This window comes from Falco peregrinus, chromosome 1 (assembly GCF_023634155.1).
Source record: "Falco peregrinus isolate bFalPer1 chromosome 1, bFalPer1.pri, whole genome shotgun sequence".
NCBI lineage: Eukaryota > Metazoa > Chordata > Aves > Falconiformes > Falconidae > Falco > Falco peregrinus.
Window position 1 is genome coordinate 128,081,119 of NC_073721.1, and position 27,487 is coordinate 128,108,605.

The 27,487-nt window shown below is 54.0% G+C and overlaps 1 protein-coding gene across 2 annotated transcripts in view; it reads right to left on the reverse strand.

Moving 5' to 3' along the window:
• Nucleotides 1–27,487, reverse strand: part of LINGO1 (leucine rich repeat and Ig domain containing 1) — a 169,656-nt gene that overhangs the window by 40,358 nt on the left and 101,811 nt on the right. For both annotated transcript variants that reach the window (XM_055793509.1, XM_027789555.2), the window contains one exon: nucleotides 23,466–23,551. The gene's annotated coding sequence lies outside the window, so the exon portion shown is untranslated. The remainder of the gene's footprint in view (nucleotides 1–23,465; nucleotides 23,552–27,487) is intronic.

The window sequence follows — 27,487 nt, forward strand, 5'->3', positions numbered from 1 at the left end:
GGTGATGCTAGGTGAGGGGACACCGCACTGCCCTTCCAGAGAAACAGGAATATAAATATATATATTTATAGTCTCTGGCAGGAGATCCCTCCCACGCCAGCAGCCCCACAGAGCGGGGTGAAGCCTGCCCTGCTTTAACAACCATGGCACCGACCAGATTAAAACTAATTCACGAGCAAATGGATTAATTGGGTGAGGAGGAATTTAACCAAAGCAATCACACACATCCCAGCTCAAAAGCCCCAAGGTCAGGCAGTGCAATGGTTCTGGCCATCCCGAACCTGCCTGGATTACCCTGGCCAGCATGAGGATGGATTCCCTCGGGAAACACCTGAATCCCCCGGGCAGGGACTGCTCCGAGCAATGGCCGTGCCTGCAGACAGGCATGTGCACCGCCTCGCAGGTGGCTGGTTTAAAGTATTGATCTTCTCAGGTACACGATCATATTACTCTGGAAATGGAGGATCAAATTATTCCATTATTCCCCAGGGAGGGGATTAAATTACCCTGGAAATAGAGGATTAAATTACTCACCAAGGGAGAGGATTGAATTACTTTGTGAGTTGTGGGATTAAAACACTCTGCAGGTGGCAAGCTCAAAATAGACCTTCACACAGAAGGCAGGATTAAATTATTCTATGGCTGGCCAGAAAAAAAATAAAAATCAAACTACCGTACTCTGGAGGAAGCCATATTAAATTATTTCTGGAGATTAAATTGCTCCTCAGGCTTGTTGGATCCCAATGCTCTGGAGCAGACCATCTGCTTGGTAAGGTGTGCAGATACCCAAGCACACACAGCCATATGATGGTGTCCCACTGCTGGTACCCAACTGCCTCTCGTCCCCGACGTACCCAGCACCTGACAGTTTTCACTATATTTACTCGCACGTCACGGCTGCGACACAGAGCCGGGCTCCTCTCCCCTGCCCCGCCAGGGAAACCCGGGAACGACGGGGGGGCCCAGGTCACCCGGGGAGCCCCAGGCAGACCCAGGGGACTGAGCCAAGCCTCAATTCAATTTCTTTAGGGAGGTTTTAGCTTATTCTCACTTTTGCATCGATGTCGACACCACTGATGGGTCTCTCCTCTTGAGCAGTGACATCGCTATGTGTGAGGGGCAGCAGATCGAAGCCCCCCTCCTGCTACCAACTGTTCTCCCCCGATTCCTCGCATCCTCACTGTTTTCCCTACCCGGCCCATTGCCTCCTTCCCCTCTCCCGCAGCCCATGATGTGGCAGCAATCACCAGCCAGCGGTCAGCCCTGACTCGCCCTGTGTCCCCTTCCCTGGCACCTGTCACTGCCTGTTCCCAGTGATGGTGACAAATTGGCATTTGAAACCCGTATTGGTATTTTTTATGCTGATTTCTTCCTGAGGCTCCACTGCTGAGATTTCAAGAGAGAGAAAGAGAATGAGCATTTTAGGATAATCTTAAAAGCAGAAAAATTATTACATGTCAAACACCGAATGGGGAGTTTAAAAGGCTCCCAGGTGGGCTGCAGAATTAAATGTTTGGAGGCTTTTTTTCCCCCAGTGAGGTAAGAAATGGCAATGTCACCATAGCAACTGTAGGGCAAATTCCGGGCTGCAGCTCAGCACATCGGTGGGAGCTGGGGCCATCCCAGCCCCTCGGTGGGATGCAGAGGGGCTGGGGCAGCCCTGGCTCCTGCACATCCCAGCCCTGCAGCCCAGGTGCCTTGGGAGCCAGCAGGATTGCAGGCAGGAGAAACACCACAGCCAAAAGCTCCCCGAGACTCATAGGATGCATGCTGTGCTCCTGGGGAAGGGCCTCCCGACCACCTCAGCCCCTCCTAGATTCTCCTTCCTGCTTGCTCTGGCCCCTTGCACAGGGCTGGGAGCTCCCTGCATCCAACCCTCTGGCTGCACTAGTGCTTCCAGGGATGAGGGCCTCAAGGGATGGAGAGGCAGCCAGGACCTAATGCTGCTGACTCAAAGAGGGTCTCCAAGGTGCCCCAAGCCACTGGGCAAGAGGGCCAAAGACGCTCACTCGGGTCCCTTCTGTGGGTGGGCTGTGTGCCCCCCCAGCTGCACGGAGGTTTATCTGCCTCCTGCCTGTCATTATTTACATGTTGACTTTCTGGCAGCTGCTGGGAACAGGGGAAACCAGCACGAGCAACCAGGGGTTAATTGAGTATTAGTTAACTCCTGGTACTCTCATCTGGCCTGCCAGGGTTCAAGTAATTAGCACAACCTGAGCTTGCTCATTAGCAGGATTTGCAGTGAGAGTCACAGGTAGCAGGGGGGGGTTACACTGGCTTGATTACTCTCTTCTTAGCACCAGCGACTCTGAGAAAGGATTTGGGGGGGGGGAGGGAAACTGGTTTCTCTCCCAACAGAGCGGGATATGCCTTTGCTCTGTGGGAACAGGGCAGGTAGCTGGGCTGATCCCACGGGAAGGGACCAGGAGAGCAGAGCTTTGCTCACGGAGGAGGGCTTGGAGTCACCGCCTGCACCAGGGCTGAGAGCTGCCGCGATCACTAACAGAGCTGCTGTTCGGTTGCCAATGACTATTATGAAGAGAAACATTTTGCATTTCCAAAGGGCCGTCGTTTTGCCGGGGCTCCAATTTAATCTGCAAACTGCGCCCTGACAACAGGCTCGAGGCTCTGACCGGGCGGCCCCTCAGGCAGAGGGATGGCAGCCAGGACCAGCCTGGCACCCGGTGGACACCAGGTGAGGAGGGGCAGCCCAGCACCGAGCCCCAGTGCTCCACAGCTGACGGCCACCATCGCTGCCCTGCTGCTCCCAGCACACACGGCTTCCCTGGGAAGCTGGATGCTAACTCCAGCTCCTCTGCCTGCCTTGGAGCCAGATTTCCCATCTGCTGGGGGGTTACCCTCAACACCAGGTCCTGTGGGGCACCCAAGGCCATGCTGGAGACCCCAAAACCACTAGACCAACCGCTGGGCCCCAACAGCTGCACCCCAGGCCCCATGCCAGTCACCCCCCACTGCGGACCACCACAGGCATTAGCTGACCCCAGGAGGGACCACCTCTACATGCAGCCACAAGCAGCACTGGGTGCACGGCAGTGCCGGGAGCCAGCCAGGCCCAGCTGCAGACCCGAATGGCATCCGGCAAAACAGGGAGTGATTAAAGCCCCCCTCGCTGGTGACTGGGCTGGCCAAGCAGGATGGATGCTGCTGTTGAGAGCCAGCAGGGAAGGCTCCCCTCAGCGTGAGATTTACAGCAAGGCTGTAGCTCAATTACCAGCAGCCTCCGACCTTGAAAGCAGCGGCACAGAGGGCTGCAGAGCATCCTTCTCCTTTTTAACAGCAGGAGGTGCCCGTATGGGGGGGGAAGGGGCTGCCAACAGGAGCCCCGCAGCCCCCAGAGAGGATGCACACACACAAGGGGGTTTGCTCACATGCACACACATGAGCTCTTTTCTCCCTTCTTGCACCCCCTGGACCCCTGTTCTCCCCCTCCCTCGCACACCCCAACACACAGACAGGCCCCAAACCCCAGGTAGGGGCAGGATACCAGCTCTCAAGCTTGTTGCAAAGCGACTGACTGAAGGACACGACACACAAGGGAAGGGGGGAGCAGGCAGAAAGAACCCAGCGTGTCTCTGCTTTCCCTGAACTTGCTGTAGACTTCAAGGAAATCTGATTTTTGGAAGAGGGTAGAGTTTCCTGAAGTCCAGGAGTATCTTCAGTGAAAAGAGGACAGTCGGATTTTGCAGAAGCCTCATCCTAGGGTGAAACAGTACCATTTACTCGAGAAAGAAAGAAAGTGCTAGCCTTGGTGCCTGCAATGGGCAGGTCCTCCTTCCAGGAGCATGGCGAAAGCATAGAGATGGGGCACCTTGTTGCATGGATGGTGGGAATGCCCTCCCTCATCCCAGCACATGGCCCAAAGGAGGGGACACTGGCATCCAGCTCCCTGCTTGGGTGCTCCCCCCTCTCAACCACCAGGGCCTCAGCTCAGAGGGCTTTTTTTTTTTTTTATCGTGGGCAAACAAAGTGGAAAATGAATTCCTTTAGATAGCAAATGAGTTTAATAGAAATGGTGATGGAGTGACACTGTGCTGGGAATGTTAATCTGGTACCCGATGTGGCTGGACTCTCAAACAGGGCAGTGTGGGAGGAAGGCTGCACTTAGGAGTGGAGACATCAAGTCTGTGCCCAGAGGGTGTCCCTGGGCTGCTGGTCACACTTTGGCAGGCCCCAGGAGACACTGAGCAGGATCGGACCCAGCGCTCCTGCCACAACCCTGGCTTTCAGGGATGGGTGTAGAGCAACCAGGCTAAGGTGCTGGATGATAGGGACCTGTCGAGGGACCAGCACTTCACCATCTTGGTGAGCTGGAGATGTAAGCAGCCCTGCAGACTGCCAAGCATGCACGGCATGCTTCCCTTTCTTCACCAAGACTCAGTATGCTAAGACAAGTGACGACAGTGCTGAGTTTGTTGGCTCTTGCCTGTAATCAGTGAATTTTGTACAGTGAAATGCAGAAGAGAAGCGAGCCGCAGTGCAGCAGGAGGGACACGGGGCAGGCAGGGAACCGGCCCTGGCAGAGCCTTGGCTCCCAGGTCACCAGGGACAGGACTTGTGTGCAAAGTGGGAAAATTCACTGCGTGGAGTGTGGCAGCTCTGCCAGCACACAGACAGCTCTGGAGACTGTCCAGATCCACCCCAGAGCAGCTGAGATTTCGATCTAGGTCTTTGTAAACAGAGCTACACAAACCCAAGATGTCAACGTCCCTGCTTCTGCTGCTCACTGAGGCTTGCCCTCAGGTCACCCCTCCGAGCACGGCCCCAGGGCTGCAGCACTGCTCGTTGCATTACACTGCCCTTGGACTTCCCTTCTGGAGGAGCAGCTCTGTCCAGCAAGCAAGCCCAGGGCCGGATCCAGCCTGCGCTAGTCCTGGCCTCTCTAAGTGATTTTTCCACCGTGACACCAGCCCTGCTTGACCAGCAGTAAGGCTTGCTCCCACCTGCCGTCTGCTCCCTTTGTAATGTCTGTAGCCCTGAGCAGCAAACCCAGCCTTTACCCAGAGCTGCTGGCCTCCTCCGACAACGTGAGAGAGCAACTCAAGCCACGGAGCAGGGACTCAAGGGGCTGGGGGCAGGTAGGGCAGGTGGCTGGGTAACTGGACAAACAGGGAATGGGACACAGGAGCCACCGGGTAACTGGACAAACAGGGAATGGGACACAGGAGCCACTTGCTAAACCTGCAGCTGCCCTGCTCTCTCAGGCTGACATTGCTTCCATCGCAAACCTTCACCTGAGCACAGCTTCCAGGTTTTCAGTGCCTCACCGCCGTTCTGAGCCTGGCACTGACAGGTTACCTCAACCCTCTGCTTCTCCTGCCACAGCCCTGCCTTGCTCTGTCCCTGGTCCCAGCCCAGGAGCAGGGATGTGAAGGGGGACACCAGGGAGCGCTCCCCCTTCCCTGCAACTTTGCTGCTGCCAAGGTGACATGTGTCCGAGTTCGATAAAGCCTTTCAAAAGTGGGCTGGCATTTCTCTGTACATGTTTTTTTACTCATCCTTTTCATCTGGGTAATTTATTCCCTCTTCCCCCAACACAGCTTTAATTGAGTTCACAGCAGGATCCCAGCACCAGAGCAAAGAACCAAACACCATCAGCTTCCCCAGGCAGGGACCCCACAGGCAGCTGCCAGGCAAATGCTGTGTCTTGCAAAATCCTGGCTCCTTGCACCCCATCGTGCATCTCCTGGCCACCTCGGCAGCCTCCCAGGCAAGGTAGGAGCCACTTTGGCATAAGCTAGGACACGTGGCATAGACAGACCCTGGCGAACTCCAGTTCCCCACCAGCTCCTGCGACGCTGCTCGCGATCAGCCCAAGCACAATTACACTTGCATCGCCTCTCCCCCACAACCCACCCACAACACCCCATTTCCAAGCAGCCCTCTGTACACTGCCTGGTCCAGTAGGGTCTGCTTTCACCCCACGCTGCTCATCCACTGTTAGCTGCCTGCTTGGTGCCATGCTGCCGACCTCGCAAGCCACCCTCTGCTCCAGCGCTGCCCTCCCCGGGAAGCAGGATGCTGCAGCAGGACACTCCCATGCAGCAGGGCTCTGAGGAGCAGGAGCTGCTGCTGCTCCCAGCACTGCTTTCCTCTCCACTCAGAGTCACCAGGAAAAGCCCACGCTTCTGCTGCCAGAGCATATTTGATTCTTCTGCTAACCTGACCTTATTTAGTTCATTATAAGCCCCCAGGACATTGCAACTGTAACTTAAAAGGAAAAAGAAGAAGAAGAAAAAAAAAAAGCCTAACAAAAACACAAACCTTTTCGCTGATCAATAGTGCAGGCAACTGGAAAAGGTATAATTCAATTTGTCAGCACACAGTTATTAGTTACTGTGATGGAGCCCTTCCTTGCAGCCCCACTTCCCTCGCCAGCCCCAATGCCACTGTCCCTGGGGCGGGGGAGCAGCCGTGATGTGACGAGGAGCCAGGGAAGGGCTGAGACCTGCGGCCACACACAAGCTAATGGAGCCATTTACTGCCTGCGAGCAGTGGCAGGGCTTCAGCGTGCCCGGGGAGGGATGAAGGAGGGAGAGACAGAGGTTCCCGTGTTAAAAACAGCGGTGACGTCTGCTCCGTCTATCCATCACCTCTACGAAATCCCCTCCTGGGGCATACCCAGGGTTTGGGCGTTGCCACACTGGCGTCCTCTCCCTGAAATGCCAGTGCCACCGCTCTTCCCAAGTGTGCCAGTACTGCCTTGCTGTGCACGGTCCCCTCGCTGCACCCCTCTGGGATGCTAGTGAAGCTGCATCTGTCCCCAGCGAGGACCGCCAGGGGACTGTTGCTGGGCTCGTGCTGCTAAAGCTCCCCTCTTCCTTCCTCATAGGGAAGGCTGGGGCAGGACCACAGTCAGAACAGGGGGCAGCACCACTGTCCCCACAGAGCTATGCTGTGAACCATCTCGCAGCCAGGGAGAGAGCAGCAGAAAGGGACTCACCAGGGCATGCACGGCCTCAGAGAAAGTCAATTACCATAAAAAACAAGGGGATGAGAGACTTTAGGGAGCCTTATCATATGCCTTCCATTGCTCTCCATCGGCAGCCTAGCCTGAAATTACCTCCTGCTGCTCCTGAGGAGCAGCGAAAGCGGAGGGGAAAGATACACAGCAATAAGTAGCCGTGAATACCAAGCGGCTTCTGCATGTGCCCGTCCTCCTTGCGCATCCCTCGGCATGGTGTCTCCTGGACCACTTACTTGTCCGGCCCTGAGATCCCACTGGGGTGCAGAGAGCACCCCTCGGTCCACACTGTGCCACCCAAACCCCAGAAATAGAGGCATTTACAGCGATACGGCTGCTCCCCTCCCTCCCCACTCTCCTCCCCCAACTTCTTCACCGGGGAAACCTCCAGATATGCATCCAGAGATGTCTCTTTCCATTTGTTGATGTCGACAGGCATATCACACACATTCATTATTTAATCTACCTTTGAATTGGGCTAAATAGTTCTAACGATAATTACAGAGCATTTGTATTTATAGAAAACCGTCATGCACAATCTGCATCCACACGGATAATGCCGCTGTGATCTATAAATACGGTAGGGGACGGTGTGGGAAGGCAGACGATGCTCCTAGTCGCCATGAAACGCAAAACGCACGGATGGCCTAACCACGCAGGGAGCTATTACAGCGCTTCTCATTTCGATCATGTCGCAAACGGGGAGCTGACATGCAGCCGCGCAGCCACACGGCATGGCAAGGACAAGGACAGGGCAGGAGCAGACCTGCCAGCAGGTCATGGCGAGGCCAGAGCAGGGAAGAGCGGTGGCAGAGTGGCCCCAGGGAAGCAGGGCAGGGGTGGGGATCAAGAGGAGCAGGAGCAGAGGGAAACGGGATACAGTCCGTGCTGCCTGGCACAAAGGCTCGGAGCCCTGGAGGAGGAGTGGAGCGAGAGCCAGGGAGTCGCAGGGATGGGGAGAAGGGAGGGAGGGAGAATCCGCTGCTCCTCTTCACACTGCAATAAAAGTTTTACAGCAGCATAGCCAGCTCATATGATTTTATTGCCAGTATTACAGAGGTAGAGCTTCTCAAAGCCCCAGCCCCTGGAGTCAAGTTAAGACGCGGAAAGCTTGGCTTTCATCAGAAACCAAAGGGAGAGGTAAGAGGCCAGCCCTCCAGCCTGTGCAGAAACACCGGGAATGGGAAAACACCAGGCTCTGAATCCAGACGGCAAATAAAAGGAAGCTGATATTACAGTATTTACTTGTTTTTAAAGTAACCTTATCCCTCTGGAGTGGAGGTGTGCAGAGAGCAGGGCGTTGGGCAGTTCCATGATTTGGGAGGACTGAGAGGCAGCAGCATTAATACTACCTTGGCAAGATTCTCAGTGAATATCCCTGTGGTGCCTGTCTGCCATGCCCAAAATCTTTTGGCACATCTCAGGCTTTTCCTCCCCACCTTCCGCCCCAGCACAGAGCTTCAGATCAGGCATGACACAGAGACACCCCAGGAGAGCCACGAAGCCGTTTCGCAGGTGGGCTTGTGCTCGAGAAGGGCAGGACCATATGGGATGCTGCTCAGGGCTGTGCAGCACGGGACTGTTACATTGCCTATCCCCACACGTGTGCACGCACGCACACAAATTATGAGTACTTATATTACATTAGTGCCTGGAAATTTCGTTCCAGTCATATTCCATTCAGTGAGATACTGCACAGATACAGAACAAGCAGCACTTTTTTTTCCTAGAGAGAAAAGCTGTGTTTCTCTGCATATTGGTTCAAAGCAAACACAGCCAGCGGCTGCGCACGCTTGAGTAATGGCCCATGACTGTGCCAATGAACAGGGAAGAGATGGCAGCACAGTGCCCGCGTTCATTTGCTTTGAGATCTCCTTGTGCTGCTCTTGTAATGGATCTACCCAACCCTGCTCTGCAGAGACCATCCTCTGCAGGAAGAAGAATCCAATCCAGGCCCTGCATTTCTTCAGTTTAGGGCTTTACATCACATATTTCCCATTGCTAATTTACGAGCAAACATTTAGCCATCTGGCAGCCCCGTCCACTGGGCAGCAAAGCGAACCGCTTGGCTTCGCTGCTGAAAGGGCAAAGCCGACATTAAACTTCTCTCCCTGAACACCGGGCACCCCCTTCCGACGCAGCATGGCATCCACCATTTGGCAAGCAGCTCCTCTGCCATCTGCATGGAGAATTCTCCAAAGGGCATGGAGGATGCTAAATATAGCTGAGAAGCTTAGCAAACATTCGCAGCCAGGCTAAGATGACTTCTTGCAAAGTTACATGTTCCCCAGACTACCTTCCCTTGCCTGTGACGTCTTGGGTATCCTTAAACATTCTGCATTTTTCAGTCCCATCTCCTCCTCAGAGTCTTTTCCCTTCCCCTCTTTCCCCCATTCCCTTCTCACTACCACTCCTCACCTCTACTTTTACGCTTGATTTCTCCCAACACTTCCCTTCACGCTCGGAGGAGGGCTCTAGGTGATGCCAATGCTCCTTTCCCAGCCCACGGATCCTCAGATGCAGAGGGGGAGACCATACAGCCCAGGGGCTGACTCTGCGCTTGCATCTCACCCCAGGACCGCCTTCTGCACACAACACCCCTTCTTCCACCAGCGCTTGTCCCCGGGGGACCTTGCTGACAGCCCCATCCCAGCCTGCACGGGGTGCACACCGTCTCTGCACCAGCTCCCCTCTCTTTGGCTGCCCAGCTATCAGCCGGCGGCAGGTGAGAGGCTGATTTTCCCAGTTCTGTGTGGAAACCCACTGCCTTCCGTCTGACTGGGAGTACCCGCAGTGCCACAAGTCCTGACCTTCGCATCCATCTGCAGCTTAACAGTCCCTTAGTCCTCTCCTTCCCAGGAAGATGGCCTTTCCCATCCTTTCCCTTTACCTGATGGACCAGAGGCAGCACCACTCATGGCACCACCGACCCGTTCGCTTTGCCCTGCCCAATGCCAGAGCCACTACGAATGAGGACAACTGTTGCAGGGTTGGGCTGAACCACGCTTACAGACTTTTCAGCCAGCTTGGTCCCATCATCTCTCTGCTCCCTGCAGAAGAAACGGCCGTCTCCTTGCGTTCTATCATAGCAAACAAAGTGACAGAGAAGCAAAACAAGCACCCAGCAACCTGGGCACGGACAAAGCCCTTGCTGCTGTATGGGTCTGAACCATTAACAGTGCAGCTCCTGCAGTTTCCTCGTTGGAGAACCGAGAAAGGAAAAAATATAAGAAAACAAAACCCCCTTAACAATGAACTCTCATGTTCAGTCAGATGTAAAAGACAGGAGAAGGGGAAGAGAAGGGGAAGAGAAGGAGAGAGAGGAAAGGAGGACAGACAATAGAACACAGAGTACTATTTCCTCTTCAAATATTTATTTTCAGGTCTGCCTTGGAGTGCTGCTTATTGAGATATAGAGCCTCACCGTGCTGCAGCTTGTAAGCTCCTGCTGCACGCGTTCGCAGCACTGCCTTATCTGGATGGCCAGGGCCACCGGGAATTCCCACCAGCCCAGTCCCAGATCCCACAGGGCCCTTTGGGTCCCTTCCCAGGGCCTCACCTCCAGGCACCCTGCCACGCCAGCTCTCCATCCTGAGCCCAGCACCGGGCATCTGAGGACTGTGTCTCCTCCAGGCACTGTGCTGGGCTCCAGCTGGGACCTCAAAACACACGGTTCAGCTCCAACCCTTGGCTCTCTGGCCAAGGCACAGAACAGCGCTGGAGCTGGGGCCCTGGACTGGCGCTCCTCAACGTTTTGAGCTCCCTCAATATTTGTCACGACGTCCTCAGGGCGGCATAGGTGGCCTGCACAGAGATGGGAGATTCTCCAGCCGGACAAGCAGGTGAGCCCAAAGTAGTGACCAAGCAAGGTGGTAGAGAGCCCTGGGCTGCTGGAAGTGACATATCTTGGAGGAGAGCCAGCGCTGACATCCTGATCACAGACAGCAATTAGGAAATTAAGCTATCAGAGAGGCTTTTTGGGAGGGGTGAGTGTCTGTGGTTTGGTCAGATGCCAGAGCAGGTCAATAACATTTGTCCTTCCCCTCTCGGCTGCAGATGGAGATCCTCCTCAGCTCCTGATCCCAACACGCCACACAGCTCCCTCCTCCCACCGCCACCCGCCACGGAGGATGCGCAGCAGCAGAGGGAGAACGTCAGGGCTCTGCAAAGGCAGTGACGGTGGGGAGAGGGGCTGCGCAGAAACCACCTGGAGAACTTAGACCTGGCAAAATCAGCTTCGTCTTCCCTTGAACTACACGGTTCCCAGCTAAGGCTCGAGCCCCTTTTTTGCAGGGAAAGATGGAAATCTTCAGTGATGTTCCCAGAGCAGATACCAGGCACCAATCCCTACCCGATCACGTTCTCTGGGCAAGAGGCAACCTGTGGGCAAGGAGACCCGTGCCCGGGGAGCACTGCTGTGGGCTGCTCAATGCAGCGTGTGGTGCACCCGGAGCAGCTTGCGGGGTGGGGGTCCTGCCACTGCGCACAAATGCCTCCATATGACAGGTCAACACGCAACAGCAAGAGCCCCCCATCCGTTATCTGAAATGCTGCCGTTCTCCAAATGGTGGGGCCTGTGGGTCATGGGGGAAAGTCCTCCAAGCTCACCTAGAAACCCTCATTAGCCCTGATGAGCCCTGATGATTCCCACCGCCTGCGCAGCTCAGCTCCACGTACCAGAAACCAGGACCGCCGCAGCGCACCTGCTCTGGCACAGGCTGACAGCCCCCTCGGCCACTAAATTACCTGCCACAAACCCAAGAGAGCAGTGTTTCCTTACCTGAAAGGCCTTGCTGGGAATCACATAGAGACAAACCCCACCGTGTCCCCAGACACACACACGAGTGCGATGGACCCGGGACCCACACCCACACCTCTCCCAGAGCAGCCCGCACAGCACCCCGGCATCACTGCCACCGCCGCCGCCTCCTCCCCACCCCGGGCTCCTCTCTGCTGCACCCATGCATGCTACTCGCACTCTCCTGCCCCAGCCCTGCGCGTTTGTGCGTGCACATCTGCACTTGCATGCCTGCAGCCACACGCAGACAGCTTCCTCTCCGTGCTGGGCCTGAAAAATATTGATTTCTTTTCCCCCTGCAATATTTCGCTTGGCTGAGCAGATTTAGAATTGAAGAGTCAGACTCTGCCTAGAGACCAGAACCATATTTAATTCCACGGTTTAAGAAGCCCTGGAGCAGGTTATTCTTATTTTAAACTACCAGTGCATTTAAAAGCAAGTGACATTTTGGGGGGGATGGGATGGGAGGTGGCTGGTGCCCTCTGCCTCGGTCCAGCCAGCGCTGGGAAGAGTTTTGCACCCCTGCTGCTGCTGCGCTGCATCCCCACAGCCCCATCAGCTGCTCTGCCTGCACCAATGAGAGGCGAGGGGTGGCGGCGAGCTCACCATCAAAGCTCTGGAGATGTGTTTCCACATCTTTCTAACCGAGGAGAAATGAGAGAAAGAGAGGAGAAAGGAAAGGTGTGAAAACCACTGACAAAAATTGCTCCGTGCATTGAGGTTTCACAATTCATAGTCTATTCCTGTACCCAGGTCCTGCTCGTGAAGCAGAGTCCTCGATAACGAGCAGTTTGCAGATACTGAACAAAGACACGGTGCCTCATCCAAAGGCCAGTCCCTGACGGTGGACGATAATGAAACAGGGCTGAGCCGTTCCCGTCCGCCTCCCCAGCAAACACACCTCCAGCCTGCTGTAAGTCAGGGTGGCCACCTACCCCCACAGCTCCCAGCCACGCAGCCTCAGCCCCGGTTTTCCAAAGGAGATGCAACACCAGCTTGTAAGGGTGGGGACACAACAGTTAAGGCTGGCCCAAAGCACCTGTGAGCCTACGCCAGGTCCAAGAGCTGTGCACAGGCCAGGCTTGGCACCACACTGCCCCTCCATGCGCACAGAGCATGTCTGCTACCCAGCACAGCGGCAGAGGAAAGCCAAATGTCCCTTAAATGTCTCCAGGTGAGATCAGCCCTGCCAAGGAAGGGGTGAAGGTGCGCTGGAGAAGAGGAAAGGAAACACAGGTCCCTGCAGCCTCACCTCCCCACATCCCATCTCTAAGGACTTGCAGCACAGGTCCGGCTGCCCAGCCAGCTCCCTGCCTTGGCTAAGGCAGTCTGGTGGGCTGAGCACACAAACCTCCCCTTGCACCCCCTTTGCCTCAGGCACCATCTCCAGGTCCCTGCCACCTCCAGCGGCTCTGCAACATGTCCACAGAGCAAGCAACAGGCAAACATAGATGCTCTTTCCAGCCTCAAAATAAAAAGATGAAGACACCAGGTGCCAGACGCCTCCAGGGCACTCCAGGACATGCGTGTCCATGTGTACACAGGTCTACTGAACAAAAAGATCAGCAACATGACCAGCTGCTGCCCCCAGGGCCCTCAGGGGACCAGAACCGCCTGCTGCTGCGGTGGGCTCAGCTGGGCTGCGGCGGGTACGCACCCCTGCTCAGGCTGGGAAGGCAGAGGCACCGGGGAGCCGCTCCTCCAGCTGGGAGACAAGCCTAGCAGGGCTGTGGTTTGCAACCTGGGAGCTGCAGAGCCCGCAAGGAGCTACAATTCAGTGGGAGACATGATTCACGGCAGGGAGAGCTGCGGGCTCCCAGGGGCCGGGGGTGAAGGCAGCCCCAGGGGCTGCGGTGGGGGCTCAGGACAGCTGCGGTGCAGGGAGATGTAGCGCCTACCGCAGCAGCCCATGCATTAGCTCGCTGTGGTCTGCTCTGACACAAAACGTTGTTAGCTGCGGCATTGTATTTTGACTGAAGCAGACAAGCAGGAGAATGAAAATGGATCCTTTTACATAAGCTCCTGCACATGCCATAACAGCTCTTGACATCTCCCCCCCAGCTCCGCTCCTTGCTGGTGCTCATGTGTGCTGGGCGAGCCAGGATCGCACCGGGCAGGGGGAAGGGAGGCTGCAAACTGCGCCTGGCCTCGAAAGCATGGGTCTGGGCAGTGGGGTGGCACCCCACAGGGAGACGGGCAGAGCCTGCCTTGCTCGGGAGCATGATGAAAAACCCGATGACATGGTTTGGACCTGATGCTAGGCAGGTCAGGGCCCAGGGCTGCGGGGCACGGATGCCATAGGGCACACCCCAGTGCGAAGGGGCAAGGCTGGAGGCAGGTACAGCTTAAACTCAAGCTCACCTACCTGGATAATCCCAGGCAGGAGCAGCTCCAGCAAGACTGTGACTTCAGTACGTAACGGGGCTGGGCTGCATGGGTTTGGGCCCAGGGAAGTCACGTATGGGGGGATGCCCAGGGACCCACTGCGCCTGAAAAGAGGTCTGAGCAATGAGGAGACAGCTGAGACAGAGCAGGGGGAATGAGAGAGCACCATTAGCTGTGGTAAAAGCCAAGGCTGTGAAAGCACATTACCATTAGTGTAATTATTATTGCAATTATTATTTTTTTCATATTTTTGACAATTCAAGGAGAATTAGCTTAACAGAAGAAAATATATTCTGTTAAATGCTGGTGAATCTAAAATGCAGAGAGGCACAATAACATTTCACTTTACATCTGGACATTTCTAAGGATTTACCCAGTTCTTTAAAATAAAAGTCAAGGAACTTGCCAACCAGTTTTCTTCCTAAAGGAAAATGACAATTACTTCATAGAGAAAACAGCGCAATGAAACCCTATGACATTATTTTTTTTTTGCTGTTTTTCTGCCCCAAACAAACAATTCAGCAAAAGAGAGATGTATCTGCAAACTCTTCCAGTGTTGCTGAAAGTGCACTTTTCTCAACAGTCATCACCAGAATAAGAACAAGCAGCAGCTTTCTGCAATATTGTGGCCAGCAGGACCAGGGCAGTGACTGTCCCCCTGTACTGGGCACTGGTGGGGCTGCGCCTTGAATCCTGGGTTCAACTTTGGGCCCCTAGCTACAAGACAGACACTGAGGTGCTGGAGCGTGTACAGAGATGGGCAATGGAACTGTGGAAGGGGCTGGAGCACCAGTCTGATGGGGAGTGGATGAGGGAACCAGGGGTGTTCAACCTAGAGAAAAGGAGGCCCAGGGGGGACCTTACTGCTCTCTACAGCTGCCTGACAGGGGCTGTAGCAAGGTACTTCATCCAAGTAACAAGTGATAGGACAAGAGGAAATGGCCTCAAGTTGTGCTGGAGAGGTTTAGATTGGATAGGAGAAAAAATTTCTTCCCAAAAGGGTTGTCGAGCATTGAAACTGCTGCCCAGGGAAGCAGTTGAGTCACCAACACTGGAGGTGTTTAAAAGACATGTAGATGTTGTGCTTAGGGACATAATTTAGTGGTGAACTTGGCAGTGCTGGGTTAACATTGGACTCAGCCTTAAAGGTCTTTTCCAAACTAAATGATTCTATGATTCCGTAATACCTTGCCTTCATCTGCTGAGACTTGTCTGGTGTCAGAGCTGCCGAAAGCCTCAGCAGATGGGTGCAGCTAGGGCACCCCTCCTGCCCTGTTCTCCCAGAGAATGAGCACAGGCAATGAATACCCCTAATGAAACGGCTTTAAAGAACAAAGTACAAGGACAAAGTCAAAATTAATCAAAAAGTATATAAAAATAACCCCCAAAAAGCATTGCTATTAGCTAAACTGTTAAACGAATCAAAAGGTATTAAATAAAGTTTCTTGAATGTCAAGTTGACACAGTTGGGGTTTTTTTATGTTCAGGAAAGGAAATGAGTCCCTTGAGCAAATCTCCCTGCTCCAGGGCCAGGCATTAAAGGCTTTCTGGTGGATGTCGCTGGCTGAGGTCCCTTTGATCTGGGCTGCTGGATGCAGCAGGCATTTCCCAGCCAGGCTGCCCTCCTCCTGCATCCTCCTAGCCGTGGGGATGGCACAAACAGCTGCTGGCGCGGGCAGGGCTGTCCAAAGCAGGGGCTCTGCTCTTTCAGATGCAGGGGGAGGGGAGAGCTGAGCAATCGCCTTTCCAACACCATCCAAATGCTACCAGTGAGCCTTTTTATCAGGGTGCCTTTGCATCCCCAGCTTGCCATCTCTCCTCCAAGCAGGACATAAGAGCAGGGCTGCTACCCAGCACATCACCTTCACCTCTTCTGCAGGCACCATGAATTTTCCCTCTCCGGAGAAAGCATCTTTCTTTAGCAGCATGTTACCTGTCAGCAAAGGCTCTTCCCTCAGCACCTCCTGAAGCAAGTGAAACTTTTTTTTTTTTTTTTTTGGGGGGGGGGGGGGTCGGGGGGAGGGGAGATGCTCCCTCCTGGGGCAAGCACTGCCAGCCCCGCTCCCTGGCTTGAGAGCCAGCACCTTGGTGGCTTCACAGCAGGAGCCCCAAGAGGTGGGCTGGCTCCCCCATCCCCAGACCCACAGAGCAAGCACCCAGCTGCTCAGAGGCACCGCGCAGGCTGACGACATTACTTCATGCCTGCAAGGTCATTTATGGGAGATAACTACAGATACAGAGACATGTATATATGCATATATATGTGTATTTCTGGCTTTCTCCTGTGCTTTGTGTATATATACATGACCCAGAAACTTTAACTAGTGAGATACTGACAAACCCATCAAATGAAGCAATTTGTCTCAGACAATTGCCTGAGCTGCCTCTGATGTCGCTGTCTTGCCACTGACAATAAGAGGCTCTTAAGTGTCCTGAAATTGTACTGTGAGCTCCCCAATGCTCTCACCCCCGCCTTCGCTCCTCTCCCTCAAGCTCCTTTCCTGTGTTTCTCCAGCAAAACACTCTCTTACGCAGATAAACATGCAGGGAGGCACAAAAGGCATTTTGTCTAGGATTTCAATACAACCACGTATTCCTCATTCAAATATTCAGCTGTATCCTTCAGAGATCAAAAGCATAGCACCAAAATGAGGCAAGGCACGAACATCCCAAGCCAACAGCTCAAACTTCCCTTTAATTTCTGTTCTGGCTGAGGGAGCGGACATGGAACCTGTCATCCTCACGACGGTGGCTCCCAGGTGTCACAGACCCAGGGTGCTTGGGTGCACACGTACAGCTCTGTCACATCACAGATTTCTCCTCCACCTCTGCACAACGCCCCACACAGCCATAGATTACAATAATGGTCATTAAAGCCTTTGTAAGAGATGTGTATGCAACAGGCGGGAGATCTGGGTGCTACGTGGTCTCCAGAGAGGTGAAAGCCAGGGCTGGCACATCCTGGGCTGACTGGAGAAAGCTTCCTGCTACCAGAAAACTGGAGCGGGGCCTGACCCAAGGAAGGGTCCCCATGTTCTGCACCAGCACCCAGGGAAGCCACAGCTGGCTGCACAGGGAGGAAGATGATGCAGCCGTGCTGCTTCCCCAGTGCACAGCTTCTCCCAGCATGGCCAGCACCAGAGCTTCACTAGCACCCGCTGCCACCTACCCTTGTGGAACTACAGAGAGGAAGGCATGTGTGGATGAAGCATACCCTGGCCTGAAACACATCCACGAGCCCCCCCTGCACCCCACCTTCCAGCCAGAGACCACCTGCCAGCCTGAACTGCACCACGGGCTCAGGTTTGTCAACAGGGACTGGCTCCCCTGCCCTTGCTGGGCCTTTTACCCCTCCTTCCACCCCACACAGTCCTTTCCTCCATGGGGACCTACATGATGGGCAACAGGCAGCTGCCCTGCTCCTTTCCCCACCTTAGTGAGGAAGGTGCTCAGCAGGAATCATGGGGTTTGGCATGTTTGCTGTGTAATGTATGAACTCATACCAGTTTTGCAAGCCCCTCCTGGCTCAAATCACATTGTAATTCTGAACAGCCTTAAACTCATTTAAATCCTAATAAAAACACTGCCCTGCATTTGCATTCGCCGCTCCCTGCGGCTGCTGTGACAGCCGTTCCCGAGGAATTGAAAATGCTCTGGACACTGCACACCGGAAACCATCCCTCACTGGCAGGCTGGGACGCGCACTTAATAGGATGTTTAAAAAAAAGATGCAGGAAATGGACCTCCAGCCTGATTCGGGATGATGCACAGAACAGTCGCGTGCCAAAGCTTTCACAGCAACGTAGGACAGCAGCAGCACCAGCGCTAAAACCTCAGTGTCCCACCTCCTCCGGGGTCCCAGAGGGTTCAAGGGAAAACAAGGCACCTGCAGACAGCACTGTGAGGGGTTGCTCGTTGTTTTTTCAAGAGACAGGGAATGACTAATGAAGTGCCAGCAAATAACAAGCACTGTGGATGTGCAGGAAGTTTGTGCACGAGTGGCACAGGTGCCCTGGGGGCAGCAGGGACAGATGCAAGAACTTGCCCTGGTTTCCCATATTGCCTCACATGCTGGTGACAAGGCGGGGGCTGCTGTTACAGCTTGGAGCACATCACACTGATGAAGGCACTGTGACTACATCTCACAGCGCACCCTCCACCCCTGAGCCACCATGATGAAGCACCAGCCCTGCCCTTCCCCTCCTGAAAACACAGATAAGTGGGATTTGCTCCTGCTGCACTGGAGGCAGCAGTGAGGGGAAGGTAACTGGGACCCTGGGAGCCCCAGCTGCAACCAGCAAGCCCACACAGCTCTCCCACCTCACCCCATGCACAGCAGGAGCCTCAGGTCACTGCTGACCTACACCCTGGCCATGCCCAAGATCACCCTCCCCAGCTCCGCTGCTCCACTGCTGCCTGCAGCATCCATGCACCCCTCCGCAGCCTCTTGCCTCTTTCGTCCATGCCCAGCTGTGCTCCGTTCCCAGCCCTCCACCCCACTCACCCTCTGCAGCACTTGCCCAGTGCTTTGAACCCGGCTGTCCTTAGTGATGACATTAATAGGCTCCCTCAAAACAGTGATATTATGAGCTATACCCCTCCAGCAATAGAAATACTAATTATTACTGAGATAAATGGGAATATCAATGATGAAAGTCAATATTATTGCCTCCTTTGTTCCTGTTTGTTTTATTTGTAGATGAAAAGACCACTCAGTCCGTCTCCCCAGGATGTGGCCAGGAGCTAGAACAGCTCCTCTTGGCAGGCTCATCCAGAGCCATGCTCTGATAAGAAATCATACTGCACACATGCTTGCAAACGGCTCTCTAAATCAGCAGCTCTCAAAAGCAGGCATTGTCTTTCACTGATTCATAAAACTGGAGCTGCCTCCATTCCCCACTCCAGTACCAGGCGAGGGAGGATTTAGGGGAGGGGGAAGGTGTAACGTGGGTGGAAGTGATTAATTGTGGAACACTGCACAGCACTGAGAACGCTCCACGGTTTGGCTGGTTTGATGCTCGCACCTTCATCCTCCTCACCCAGCGCTTTAGGCACCAAGATGAGAACTGAGGACCCCTCCCAGGCTCTGACACCAATCCTCAGGCAAGTCCCACAGCACTGCTGCAGCCAGGCGAGCACTTACAACAGCAACACTGCCTTATTCAGCAAGTTTGCTCCCTCTGCGTATTCTGAGTCAGAGCTGCTGATTTCAGTGACAAGAGACCTTTTTTTAAGCCCTATTAGCCTTGCAGAGCTAACACAGCTAAGAACTAGTGAATGGGATGCTAATTTTGGATCACACCTAACAGCGTCAGGAGAGTGCTTCCTGGAACAGCCCCTCTCCGCAGGGAAGCAGATGCCCTCCCCATGGCCATACCCACTGCTGCCCCCCCCCCCCCCCCCCATCTGTGAGAGCCAGGACACAGCAAGGAGGGAGCAGCGGGATACACCCCAGTGCGCCTAGAGCACAAGGCACATTTTTCTTGTCCCTAGTACACACCAGTATGTTGCTAAATTGCCTTCATTCCCTTCCAGGTCCCCAGTCCATCACCCACAGATACTCATGGGAACAGACCAACCCCCTGACCCCCACTTCACCCGTCGCCAAGTATCAGAACAGCAATCCCCTCCCTCTGACCCCCTCCATGCTACCAAGGGCAAACACTGCTGCCATCTCTCTCCAAATGCAATGAAACCAGGAGAACTGGAAGCCTTACAGCAGTAATTATGCTAGTTTTAAAAAAGAAACCAGCCTGTCCTGAATATTTCATGGAAATAGTTTTTTTTAAAAGCTTTCTTTAACACACACCCCTCCTTTGTGCATGTCGGGGTGCAATTAAGCAGAAAGTATCAGCGCATAAACCCAAAGAAACAAACTGCCACGCACACCCAGCTCCTGCTCTTGCTCGCTCCAGCTTCTTCCCCACATTTAACATTAATGTGACATCCCAAGCTGCATGTGCACAATACGATCTCCCACCCCAAGACAGGGAAGAGCTGCTCAGCAGCTAGAAAGCCTTAAGTGCTTGCCAGCCTCACTAACACAGCGCCCAGACTCCTGCCACAAACAGGCCCCAACCATCCCTGTCCAAACCCTATGCATCAGGCACCTTGCATGAAATCCTACCCCTGCAAAGCTCTCCAGAGCCACTGGAACTCCGTGGTGGCATCCAGGTTTGCACCAAGGGCCAGCAGCCGCATGCACAGTGCCACCCTTGGGCTGCGCAGCCTGGCTCCCTCCCTAGCTTATTAGCATTTTGCACAATTCATACTTATTTTTTGTAAAATTACTACCAAAAGAAAAACCACCCAAAGAATCTTTGTTAATAGCTTTGTTGACCCTTGGAGCAAGATGCCAGGAAAGAAAACTGGTTTGATCTAGAGAGCAAGGTGGGAACCAGGTAGGGGGTGGGAAAGATCCAGGGCTTGTCTTGGCCCTGCTTGAAGGAGCAGACCTTCTGCAACAGCACTGCCCAAACGGGCTACAGACCCCTCCCTCCATCCATTCCTTCCCTCCAGCCTTGTTCCCTCTCTCAGCTCTTCCCAGCCACCCTGCTAACCACGGCTTTTGGGCCAGCTAAAGACAAGTGTCCCCTAGGGTCACCCCTGGGGACAGCTCAGGGTGGCAGGGCATCTCAGGCAGGGTCTCCTGATGCATGGGCAGCCTGGCTCTGGTGCATTGATTTTTTTTTCCTTGCTCTGAGCTAGAAGATTGTTCAGCAAAATTAAGTTATCAGGGGAGGTAGTGTTTTCCACCTGACAGCTTGTATTGCTCCTTCTCAAACAAGTGCTGACCTGCACAGCGCGGCATGTTCCGGGGATAGACACCTGGTAAATGAGCTGCTGGCCCCTTCCTCCCTTCCCCAGCTCCTGCCAGGCCAGATGCTGCCACCCAGCCCCTTCCCCCTCCCATCTTCCCTGCACCCCCAGATCACCCACATCCTCCTCCCTGCTCCTGCCCACCCTCACAAGTTTCTGGCCCATTGCAGCGTGACATGTAGAGCCTGTGGTTCCCTGTTCACATTTGTAGGCTTTTGACTGATGCTCAAAACTTGCTTTTAAATACTGAAAACTCCAGACACTCCTGTAACATGGAGGCTTAGTGAAAAGCCCGACCTATTGCAAGTTTATGACTGCATGCCCAGAGCTAACACCACCAGAGAGGAGAGGAAGGATTTTTTGGGAGCATTTATGGCACATGCTTTCAGAGAGGAAGAGAAACATCCCTCAGAAACCACGTAGGTTCAAAGATCTGCTTAGTTTAAACACTAAGAATTCATGCAATAAAAACCCACTCAGATTCAGCCCTGCCTCAGAACTAAATAAAACCTCTGACCACATCACCCAGCCCCAAGGTTCATGGTCTCCTTGGAGAGAGGGCTGACGTGCCTGCTGGATGCTCAGGCTGAGATGCCCCCTCCCAGCACCAGGTCCTGCTTTGCTCCAGGCCTTTGGGCAGGGCAAGGGGCTGTGTGCTGACCCTGGGGTGCTTAGGACCCGAGACATGACTGCCCAGTGCCTGGCTGTCCTGGTCTTGCACTGGTTAGCAGAGAGGCCAGGCTGAGAAACAGACCACATCCCCCTCCATCATCCCAAGTTTCCCAGGAAATATGTTTTTCCTTGTGCATTTTCCTTTGAGAAAAGAAAAAAGTTAACCACCTTGTTTTCTAAATACTGTTCTTCAGAAAAATCTTCAACTTTTGCAAATGGCACTCTGGAAGAAAACACCCAAATCTAAACCAAAACCAGATGGCTCTCAGCACTCGATTTTTCAGGGAGGACTTGAAGCAGCACGATCGTTTCCCAGCAGAATTTTGATTTTATAGAAGATGGCTAAGAATAAATGCATTTCAGGGCTCGCTGCTGAGGTGTTTTGACAGGAAACTGCTATTTCCATGGTCCCCCTACTTGCTTTGTCAGCCCTGACACAGTGGGAACTCCTCTGACCAGGCACCCTTTGCAAACAGCTTTGCCTAGGGCCCAGCTTGCGAGAAGCGCACACAGGAGTGGCGAGGGATGGGTGCCTGGGTTCATTCCTCTTACCATAAAATGAGAAATACAGCAAGAAGCTAGAAATCCTTCTCTGCAAAATAGGAAATCCCTCTCTCTCGTGCAGGAACAAGGTGAGGACGGGTCCCTTTGTGCACACATCAGGGTGAGCCCACGCAGCCTGCTCTTTGCTTTGAGCAAAGAACATTATGTAAAGGGGAAATTACGTGTCTGTGTCCGTATGTCTGCGCGAAAGCCATTTCTGCCTCACTGTTTTGAGCCCCTTTCTCTCTGAACCAGGCGCGGGACACTGCCTCCAGGGCAGCCCCAGTGAGCCCCGTGCCCTCCCCAAGCCAAGGCACCCCTCCCAGTGGCACCACTCCTGCCGAGCAGCAATCACAGCACACCCCACCATCGACAACATCCAGTTTGAACAATTCCTGCTCTGGCATATAAGAGAGGCTTGAATCATCCTTTTTATTATTTTTTTTTCCATTAGGAAACCAAATTCTGCTATTCAGAGAGATCCCTTTCTCTTTTGAGGACTGACACCCTGGGACATTGCCTCAGCCCAGTCAGCTGTGATGTTGTGTCTCACGCGTTGCCTGCATCAAGCTGACAGTTCACAGATTTCAGCTGAGGGTTTGCACGTACAGCACAAGATGAAACCTGCTCCCATCTCTCTTAACTGTCCCGGCGAGAGCGCTGGAAGAAGCCTGACTGTGCAGAGTGCGCAGGCGCCACGCAACATCAGCAATAGAGACATCTCTGCGAACACGCACCTTTTGAGGACCCTCTTGCCTGCCCTCTCCTGGAAGATGAAACTATTTCTGCCCAGCATCCCCCAGGCTGCAGCGCTCAGCTCGCACACTGCCTCACCCCACGCAGGCAGCATTTGCCCCCCACCGAGGTGAGACAAGTCAGAGGAAACCCACCTGCCTGGGAAGGGCTGTACATCCCCGCGACAAAGCTCTGCTTTCTCAGTGCCACCATCCAAATATTCATTTTGGCTGCCTCCCCCCTTGCCCCCAAGGAACTCTTCCCCGTGCAGACATGATGGATTGAACATTTCCCACCTGTTCCAGCCACGCAGGCAGCGCCTGCCCCAGATCCCCGTTGAAAGCTGCATTGCCCTATGCCCCAGGGGGGCTGGGTAGCAGCCCTGGGCTATGTCGGGGGGGCAAGGGGGGAGGCATTGCTACCAGGCTTACAGCAGCAGAAACCAGTCCAGTCCTGAACTCAGCATGCCAGAGGCATGTGAGTGTCACATGCTCCGCAATGCAACGGCGCCCGAGCTGGCGTGCCACCTACCCGGGTCAGATGAAGGCAGGATGCGGGGGGACCGGATGCCAGGGGCGCGCTGGGCTCTGGCCTCTCCTCTGCTTTCCACTCATGCACTGTGGGCGAAACGATACTGCAATTAGGGCTTGAAACCTGGCATTTGAGAAGCAAGCAGGAGAGAAATTTAAAAGCTGTGAATGCTTTCCCACCCCCCTCCCAAAACCAAAGCTCAGCTGAGCTTAATCTTCATCTGAGCTGATATTTAAAAGCTGTAAATCAGGCTACAACGGACAGAAAAACACAACTACCAAAATTTAGTGGACCCACTGCTGAAAGGCCCAAAATGAACTGCTTGATAGAAGCCATTTTCCCACGGAAATAGAGCAGGCCTGTACCTAGCAGGAGCATTGATCTGCTGACAGCTACCGGGACAGATTTGGGCCAGAGCACTTGGGAATCATTTGCAGTGATCTCTCAAGAAACACATGCATGCAAAAGCCCTCTGAAAAACACTGCTGTCAAGCAGCGCTGTAGCTGTCTGTGAAGCTGGATAGCACTCGCCGGCCAGCACAGGCTGGGCTGCCCTCGGTAAAGCCTCCCCAGGCAGGCGGCTCAGCCCCAAGCCTGGCTCCTGGCTGCACCCCTGTACCCCAGCCTTGGTGGCCCCAGGTTGTGCAGAGCAATGAAGTGTTTCACACAGGACAAGCAAAACACCGCTAAAACCCGGAGCTGCAGAAGGGTCTCGCAGCTCAGGACCCCAGCAGTGGGGCACAAGGCTCTGGCCGGGGGACACTGCATCCCACGGACCCAGGGTGTCTGGGGGTTCTCCCATAGATGTACTGGGATTTGGAAACACTGTGTTACAGCCAGGGTCAGCCCAAACCACCACCCAGAGCAAAGCACCGTCACACCTCCCTGGGGACAACACGTTGGGCACTGCCAGGAGCTCTGGTCCAGCCAAAAAGTGCACAGGGACAGTGGCCCTGTCCCACACTGCCACCCTAGTGGGTAGGGGATGCTCCCTAAACCTGGCTGGACAAGTGACCTCTCTGCTTCCCACAGCCACCCCACACATGGCAGGCAGCACAGAGCGCCCAAATGGACCACGTCCACCCCGGGCTAACCTCCCTGCTGCTGCCACAGCCGGGGCACACGCCGGAGAGGGGACAGCATGGGTTTCACTGCTATGATCTCCTGCCTTATGCAGGAAAAGGAATGTCCCACATTCACCTTTTCTCCTGCCAGAAACCATTTTCCATCACAATTTTCACTGTTTCAGGGGATGATGTCAAAGCAGGGGGACATACTCCTCCCTTTTCTGGAATAAAAAAATTTCTCTGGATCCTGTATAGCTCCACTAGCAGCAGGGGTGTGGGGGCACAGCAGAGCCTCAGGAGATATGAGGACTGCTAGAGGGGCTCCAGTCCCACTGTGGGACGCCACCTGCCCTTCCCAGCACATGGACACAGCACTGGGCTGGCCAGGAGCCTCTCACCTGCCCGCCAGCTCTTCTGAAGCAGTTATCTCAGACAACCCAAGGAAAGCAAAACTGTCTCATTTCCAGAGGTGTTGAGTGCCCTTGGCACTTACAGCATCAGACCCCGGTGGTCAGTGCCCCCAGCCCTTGGCTAATTCTCACCATCACACAGTCTCCACAACAGCAGCAGAGAAACAAATGACTTGGAAGACACGTGGGGCAGTGAGGGCACAGGCGAGGGGGGCACAGCGCTCCCCCCTGCCCAGCCCCCTTACACACAGGGCTTCTGCACGCACCAGATCTGTAACACCAATTAATGGTTCATTGTTTGTTGGGGGTGGGTGGGTTAATGCAATTAGTGACTCCACCTCCTTATGAACATGTATCTTTAGCAGATCTTACAATGATCCTAAAAGCTACCAAAATAAACATTTCATGTGAAAACCAGGAGCAAACCGATGTCTCTGCTTTAGGGGAACACAACCTGCTTCAAAGGACATCTGAGGTCCTAACGCTCCTCAAGAGCCTGCAGAAAGCACTGAAAAATGGGAAACAACTTATTTGGTTTATTTGTTTTTGCTTTCACACATCACTTATTTTAAAAGGCTAAAAAAGTGTTTATGAATTTAACATATTTAAAAGGATCAAAATCTGTTTAGCTAGGAAGGAAAACAACTCTCCCACCCCAAGCTTCTTGTGCACTGGGACCCACTTTTCAGTTTTCTACCCACAGCAAATATTTCAAATCCCTTTTTAAGCTGAAAAGCTGCTTCAGGGGACAGAACCGGGAAAGGACCTGTGTGTGGGGCTGTCCCACCACTCTCCATCATTGCCCCAAGCACCCCTTACCCAGAGAGGGTCAGCACTGGGAGACAGGGGACAACAAAAGCATCTGCGTATGGGCAGAGCCATCCAGAGAAGACTGAAAACAAGAAGCCTGCCTTCCTCCTCCTCCATCAGCCCATCAGGAGCTTTCCACAAGGAGGATCAATGCAGCCCACTGTAACTGCACCGTTGTTCCATTTTTAATTAATGAAAGAAAAAAACTAATCATTGAATTAAACTTCTCATTACTTCAGCTGAATACCCACTAAGTAAATTTAATTACTGTACGAATTGGGTTTCTCCCTGCCTGTTTCGTTAGCTACTGATAAAGACGAAGGGGGGGAAACAGGGAGAGATGGAAACAGAAAGAATGGAAGATGGGAATACCAAATACAAAACCAGGGAAATTATTCAGCAGGTTTCAGAGGCTTCCAGTAAGGACCTGGGGAAAGATCCTCCCACCTCTTCCAAACCAGGTTGGAGGCATTCCCCGTGGGATAAATCCCCTTCCTCCTGCCCACCTCCTGGCCCAGGGACACCCACCATCTCCCAGGCACCCATCACACAGGAACACGCAGCCCACCAGCTCTGCCTGCATGCCAAGCACCAGCAGCCGAGCCATGCTGGAGCACAGGCACGATGGAAGGACCCCTCAACCACAGGTATGAGGTCCTACCACCCTCCCCAGTGCCACCACTTGCCAAAGGTGGCCTGCGGTCACGGCCACCTGCAAAACAGCAGACAGAGGCTTGGGCACAACTGGCTCCCCTCCAAATGAGGCAGGCACAGATTTCAGATCTGCAGCAACCTAGATCCCTTCTGATCTCGCATCGCTCTGAACAGCCAATTTTTGCCTCTGCAACAAAGCCAGCAGCCCTGTAACACTTCAGCAGGGAGCTAGCACTGACAAAAGCATGGGGAGAGCACGAGAACAGATATCAAACACCTGCTGTCCCACCACACACCGAGACACCTGCTTGGTACTCTTTGTATTTTAAGCCTTTCTGCTGGAGTGGGAGTCCTGCACACCCCGGCTGCTGAGGGCCAGGGACATGCCAGCAGCACGCTCCTCCTAGGAAATCAGCAGAGGATGCAGTCCTGCAGCCCCCCGCGCTGCTGCACAGATTTTGTTTATGGCACGATTTTGGGTCTTTTACACTCCCATTTCTCCTTCCTGACGAAGGGCATGAGCCATCACGGGGGCAGGCACAGCCCCACACCAGCAGCCCCCACCCAGCACAGCTACCTCCCTTCCAGCAGTTCTGCTATGTGACTGCTGGTAAGGTCATATTTGGGATAAGCTGGGGGTGGAGAGGGTGAGAAGTGCAGCCTCTCCTTCTCCAATTCAGTAGTTTCAGCTGAGAGCATGGTGGAAGGGCCACCCAGGTGGTCACAGCGATGGGATTTGGCAGGTATGGTCAGACCATCTCCTCATCATCATCAAAGGGCCAAGAGGAGCCCACGCAGGTGGCTTCTGCCAGCCCATGGATAGGGGCTTGTTCACCCCAGGCACTGACTGTCCCTCTGCCTCACGCTGGCAGCTGCTGGTCCTCAGTGCCCCATCGCTGCTCTTCTGCAAGCTGTGGTGCTGCTGGGAGATGGGGTTCTCCCTTATTTCTATGACTTTGCTCCAACTTCTGACCTCAAACCAAGCTGACGTGTTTGAACCCATCCCTCTGTGCTTCACACACGCAAACTGACCACCCTCTTCCCTTCCCTCCCCACTGCTTCCCACCCTTTCCTGCTCTCC